The sequence below is a fragment of the Sorex fumeus genome, unplaced genomic scaffold (assembly GCF_029834395.1).
Source record: "Sorex fumeus unplaced genomic scaffold, SorFum_2.1 ptg000021l, whole genome shotgun sequence".
Lineage (NCBI taxonomy): Eukaryota > Metazoa > Chordata > Mammalia > Eulipotyphla > Soricidae > Sorex > Sorex fumeus.
In genome coordinates this window covers 13,494,655-13,501,940 of record NW_026606078.1, presented here as the reverse complement: position 1 = coordinate 13,501,940, position 7,286 = coordinate 13,494,655, and positions in this window count along the sequence as shown.

The window sequence follows — 7,286 nt, the reverse complement described above, 5'->3', positions numbered from 1 at the left end:
ACTATTAGCTATTCATGGGAAGTATCATTTCTGAAGCATGTTTATAGTCAAATTGTCAAGTACCAAGTACTGTGTTCTAAGAGATAATAAGGGAAAAAAACAGCAAGGATGGCTTTCTGATAAACTGCTTTTCCTAATGGTACCCTATTCAAGGCATAGTATCCTTTCTAGTCCTGGCATTTATTGAAGTATATTGCTTGGACTTGCCCTCAGTGTATTTATATCAGCATATTTAATATATATTCTTTCTTTTTTTATTTTAAATCTTTGGTTCTCTTCAACATTCTTTCCAAACCTTTTCCCTTTCCTTCATACTTGACGTTCCTATTCTTTCTTTCTTTCTTTCTTTCTTTCTTTCTTTCTTTCTTTCCAATTTTATTGTCCCTCATATCGTCTTGGATACTATTGGTCAATTCTTGATGAAAGTGATCCCAAACTTTGTTACCTTTGAGGGCTTGCCTCCCTACCGCTCAGCACTCCACACCTTTTCAATGCCCCATATTTTTTATTACCTGGTTTAAATAGAAAAATCAAAGTTCAATGATTATTACTATGTAATATTACTATATTTAAAATACTGAAGTATAAATACAAGTGGAGAGACCATTACAGAGAACTCATGCTAGTATATATTGACAGTTTTCCACAGCATCTATATTTTCTGTTTCTGTAAAAATACTGTCTCTGATTTACTTGTTTTCAATGGATATCATGTAAAATTTACTATTAATAGTAAAAAGAAACACAGAGAATCAACACTCATATATGTGTGTGTGTGTGTTTGTGAATGTGTGTATTTGAGCTCCTAAGTATGTCTAAAATATAATGTAATCAATGAGGAAAAACACTTTGTATGTGAGAGAAAGTAAGCCAATGTCTAAAATCACACAGCAAATGTCAAAGTGAAGCTAAAATGAGGCTTATAAAATTCTACTTGAATACTTTCTTTCATTACTCCGTGCTGTTTTTACTTGACTGCTAAGTTTAGGGATAATAAATCCTTACCTGACATGGTCAGAGAAGAGGAAATACCGATAAAAGGTAGACGAGAAGAGGAGACGGTACGAGAGTGCATCTGAGCACTGAAGCAGCTTAAGACCACAAGTGTTCAGTAGAGACGACTGCTCACTGGTGATTGGTCATTGGTCACTCATCTCTTGCCATGATGTTTCACATTTGTTTACAAACAACTGCATGGGACCCCCAAGATTCTACCAGTTGGTGGTTGGTTTGGTGAAAAAATGATGTCATAAAGTAGGCAGTAGAAAGGTAGAGGCTAGTCAATCAGGAGGTCAGAATCCCAAGAAGAAGACCGGATTGGATAGAGAGCGGGGTAGAATGAAGCATGCTAGGGAGATGGAATTCTACAAGACTGTTATAACAGTTTCACATTCCTCAGACTCTTCTGTTAGAAAAATACTCCCATTATACTCAAGAGCTTAAATATCTCATTAACAAATCAAGAAAATTACTAAATAGTCAATTATATTGCACTGCTAAAGAAACACAATTTGGTATTACTAGTATATTTTAGATATACAGTGCTCTGATTGAAAAAATGGTGGTTTCTTTCAATATGACAACACTTACTAGGATAAGTTGTAGATGAATTGAGATGTGTTAAAAAGTAAATAAAATGAGAAGAAATAGTAAATGCACAGGTATCTTATTTGTACAAAACAAACAGTTGTTCTCAGTTTAAAACTGTAGAAGATAAAGAAAAACATATGCTCATTTGTCTCAAAATTTTACAATCTGAAAGAAAAGGACAAAAACCAAATTAAGTAATCAAAAAACAAGCAAAACCAACAAATACTGGCTATTAATATGATATATGATGGGCCAAGTATGAATGCTTTTAATAAATTTGTGCTTTAAAAAATCAGTATTTAGCTATTAAACTTGAATCGAAAAAATAAGCATAAACCATGATCATATAATCTGTATTGAAAAAAGTGTAAATGACTAGTAAACACAAGCGCAATTTTCTTTTTTTTTAATTTTTGTTTTGTTTTGTTTTATTAGTGAAAAACCATGAAGTACAGTTATAGACTTACAAGTTGTTGCGCTTGTGTTTCAGTTATACAGTGATCGAATACGCATCCCACCACCAGTGCCCAATCTCCATTCCCACCAATCCCAGTATCCCTCCCAGCCCCCATCCCCCATTCCAGCATGCCTCTTTGGTAGGGCACTCCCTTTTGTTCTGTCTCCCCCTTTGGGTGCTGTGGTCTGCAGAAGAGACATTGAGTGGCAATCCTGTTCGGTCCATAGACTACTTTCAGCAGGCATCTCCCATCCTTGGCAGATCTTCCCAGAACCCTTTATTGTATACTCCATTCTCTATCTGCGCTGCCTTTACCCCTAGACAGTGCAACTGACCTCTAAGCCATGGAGTGAACAACCTGGTATTTATCACAGCTGTTCTTGGGTGTTATTCTCTTGTTTTGTTCCTTTATGTTACCCAGAAAAATGCAATCTTTCTATGTCTGTCCCTCTCTTTCTGACTCATTTCCCATAGCATAATATTTTCCATGTAGTACCACACAAGAGCAATTTTCAAGCTCACTAGTCGACAAAGAGCATAAAATAAATGAGAAATTAAAATGTCCCCCCAAATTACATATATTGAAAAATCAGGTGCTATCTTTCCCTAGCAAACATGCTAGAAAATAGACCTTTTAAAGTTATTTTATTGAGAATTAAATCTGTATAATAGTTAGGCAATATATAGTTTAAAGCAGTTTAATGTTCTTTAAGTCACTGTCACTGGCACTGTCCTCCCGTTGTTCATCGATTTTCTCGAGCGGGCCCAGTTAGGTCTCCAGTGTGAGACTTTGTTGTAAGTTAGCTTTTGTGTGTGTCTATGGAAATTCAGGGATCAAACCCATAACCTCAGAAATGTGAGCCAAATACTTTATCACCGAGGCATATTTCCAACCACAGTTCATGATTTTGCCTTTGTTTCTATAGTGCGAAGAATAGAAACCAAAGTTTCATACATGCAAGCCAAGTTCTTTTGTCCTGAGCGATATATCACGTCACAAGTAAGTTATATTTTAATAATTGATCTTAAGTAAACAATTACAAAAGTAGACAAATAGATATAGAGTTCACATCAATGTTATCTTCTTAGTAAAACATTACAATTATAAAAGCTCAATTAACATTTTATACTAACTGAAATTGATTATTTAAAAATCATACTTATATATAGACTAATATAAATATATAATTGAAAGACTCCAAAAAATGTACTTCTATTTTACTTATATGTTTATTGTGGTTCTATTTTATTCTTAATATATTTATCCCAGGAACAATACAAATTTGCACTTCTTTTTTTTTATTTAAATTTTATTTTTCTACTTTTTTTTTAAAAGAAAAAAATTACTTTTTATTAGTGAAAAACCATGAGGTACAGTTATAGGCTTACAAATTTTGTGCTTGGGTTTCAGTTATACAATGATCAAGTCCCCATCCCTCCACCAGTGCCCGTCATCCATCTCCATGGGTCCCAGCATCCCCCCCACCCTCATCCCCCCCCCGTCCCATCCTGCCTCAGTGGCAGGGTATTCCCCCCTGTTCACTCTCTCTTCTTTTGGGTACTGTGTTTTGCAAGAGAGGCTTTGAGTGGCAATCATGTTTGGTCTATCGACTACCTTCAGCATGCTTCTCCCACCCTGGGAGGGCCCTCACAACACCCTTCATTTGGTACTCTCTTCTCTATCTGAGCTTCCTTTTCACCTAGAGTCTGTGGCTGGCCTTCCATTCATGGAGCAAAATTCCTGGTACTAATCTCAGCCATTCCTGTGTGTCACTCTCCCTTTTTGTTGCTTTATGTTCCCCAGATGAATGCAATCTTTCTGTGTCTATCCCGCTCTTTCTGACTCATTTCGCTTAACATGATACTTTCCATGTAGTACCACTTGTATGTAAATTTCATAACTTCATCTTTTCTAATAGCTACATAGTACTCCATTGTGTAAATGTACCAAAGTTTCTTTAACCAGTCATCTGTTCTTGGGCACTCAGGTTTTTTCCAGATTCTGGCTATTGTAAAGAGTGCTGCAATGAACAAACAATTGCAGATGTCACTTCGACTATACCTTTTTGCCTCTCTGGGATATATTCCCAGGAGTGCTATAGCTGGGTCAAATGGCAGATCAAATTCTAATTTTTTGAGAGTCGTCCATACTGTTTTCCAAAAGGGTTGGACCAGCCGGCATTACCACCAGCAATGAAGGAGGGTCCCTTTCTCGCCACATCCGCGCCAGCACCGGTTGCTTTTGTTCTTGTGGATGTGGGCCAGTCTCTGTGGTGTGAAATGATAACTCATTGTGGTTTTGATCTGCATCTCTCTGATGATTAGTGATGTAGAGCATTTTCTCATGTGCCTTTTTGCCATTCGAATTTGTTCTTTGCGAAAGTTTCTGTTCATTTCCTCACCCCATTTTTTGATGGGGTTGGATGATTTCTTCTTGTGGAGTTTAACCAGTACCTTGTATATCCTTGATATCAAACCCTTGTCGGATGTGTACTTGGTGAATATCCTTTCCCATTCTGTAGGCTGTCTTTGTATTTTGGTCAATGTTTCTTTTGAGGTGCAGAAGCTTCTTAGTTTAAGATAGTCCCATTTGTCTATCTCTGTTTTCACTTGCTCGGCCAGTGGCTTGACATCTTTGAAGATACCATTAGCTTCAATATCATGGAGAGTTTTGCCGACTTTGTCTTCAATAAACATTATGGATTCTGGTCTGATGTTGAGGTCATAAATCCATTTTGATCTTACTTTTGTGCATGGTGTTAGGCAGAGATCTGAGCCCACTTTTTTGCATGTAGCCGTCCAATTGTGCCAGCACAGTTTGTTGAAGAGGCTTTCCCTGCTCCATTTCACTTTTCTTGCCCCCTTATCAAAAATTAGATGATTATATGTTTGGGAGGAAATGTCAGTATATTCAACTCTGTTCCATTGGTCTGCAGCTCTGCTTTTGTTCCAGTACCATGCTGTTTTAATTATTACTGCCTTGTAGTAGAGTTTGAAGTTAGGGAGGTTGGTTCCTCCCATTTTCTTTTTCCCAAGAATTGCTTTAGCTATTCGTGGGGGCTTATTGTTCCATATAAATTTCAGGAGTGTTTGCTCCATTTCTTTGAAGAATGTCATGGGTATCCTTATAGGGATTGCATTGAATTTGTACAGTGCTTTGGGAAGTATTGCCATTTTGATGATGTTGATTCTCCCCATCCATGAACAGAGGATATTTTTCCATTTCCTCGTGTCCTCTTTTATTTCCTGAAGTAGCGTTTTGTAGTTTTCCTTGTACAGGTCCTTTACTTCCTTAGTTAAGCTGATTCCTAGATACTTGATTTTCTGGGGCACAATTGTGAATGGGATTGTTTTCTTGATGTCACTTGCTTCTCTTTCACTATTTGCGTATAGGAATGCCATGGATTTTTGGGTATTGATTTTATAGCCTGCCACTTTACTATACAAGCCTATTGTTTCTAGGAGTTTCTTGGTAGAGGTTTTAGGGTTCTCTAAGTATAGTATCATGTCATCTGCGAATAGTGAGAGCTTAATTTCTTCTTTCCCTATCTGGATGCCCTTAATATCTTTTTCTTGCCTAATCGCTATTGCAAGTACTTCCAGTACTATATTGAACAGTAGTGGAGAGAGTGGGCATCCTTGTCTCGTCCCTGACCTTAGGGGGAAGGGTCTCAGTTTTTCCCCATTGAGGATGATGTTTGCTGTAAGTTTGTGGTAGATGGCTTTAACTATATTGAGGAAAGTCCCCTCTATCCCCATTTTGGCAAGGGTTTTCATCATGAATGGGTGCTGGATCTTGTCAAATCTTTCTCTGCGTCTATTGATATGATCATATGATTTTTATCTTTTCTTTTGTTGATATGATGGATTATGTTGATTGATTTCCGAATGTTGAACCATCCTTGCATCCCTGGGATGAATCCCACTTGGTCATGATGTATGATCTTTTTGATGAGTTGTTGTATTCTATTGGCTAGTATTTTGTTGAGAATCTTCGCATCCGTGTTCATCAGGGATATTGGCCTGTAGTTTTCTTTTCTTGTGGTGTCTTTGTTTCCTTTTGGTATTAGAGAGATATGGGCTTCATAGAAGCTGTTTGGGAGAGTTTCTGTTTTTCAATTTCCTGGAAAAGCTTGAGAAGAATTGGCAGTAGGTCCTCTTTAAATGTTTGGAAAAATTCGCTAGTAAATCTGTCTGGGCATGGGCTTTTGTTTCTGGGAAGACTTTTGATTACAGTTTCAATTTCCTTGATGTGAATGGGTCTATTCAGGTACTCTATATCTTCTTGATTCAGCTTTGGGAGATGGTAGAGATCCAGGAATTTATCCATTTCTTCTAGGTTCTCGTGTTTCGTGGCATAGAGACTTTCAAAGTAGTCTCTGATGATCTCTTGAATTTCTTTAGTTTCTGTTGTGATATCCCCATTCTTATTTCTGATTCGATTTATTAGGGTTCTCTCTCTCTGTTTCTTTGTGAGTGTTGCTAGTGGTTTATCTATCTTATTTATTTTCTCGAAGAACCAGCTCTTGGTTTCATTGATCTTTCGGATTGTTTCTTTGTTTTCCATGTCGTTGATTTCTGCTCTAAGTTTTATGATCTCTTTTCTTCTGCCTGATTTAGGCTCTTTCTGTTGATCCTTTTCTAAGGTCTTGAGCTGTGAGGTCAAATTGTTTATGTGCATCGTTTCTATCGACTTAAGATAGGCATGCAGAGCTATAAATTTTCCCCTTAATACAGCTTTTGCTGCATCCCATAAGTTCTGATAGTTTGTGTCTTCATTCTCATTTGTTTCCAGGTATCTTTTGATTTCATCCTTGACTTTGTTCCTGACCCACTCATTGTTCAGCATCGAGTTGTTTAATTTCCAGGTGTTTGATTTGGTTCTCCGTGTCTGTGTGTGATTCACTTCTATCCTCAGTGCATCATGGTCTGAAAAGATTGTTGATCATATGCAGTTCCAGGGTTTGAACGCAGGCCAGCCACGTATAAGGACCCCAGGTGTCCCCCGTGATGCCTGAAGAGAAGCAGTTTTGAGCGTCTTCCCTGCCCTCTTCACTCCTGACCTGACGGCGGCGCCCATCTCATCTTAATTCCAGGTCAGAACAGCTGCCGGCTTGCGACCCTGGGACCTCCATCTTTCCCTGCAGGACCCCAGGTGTCCCCCGTGATGCCTGAAGAGAAGCAGTTTTGAGCGTCTGCCCTGCCCTCTTCACTCCTGACCTGACGGCGGCGCCCATCT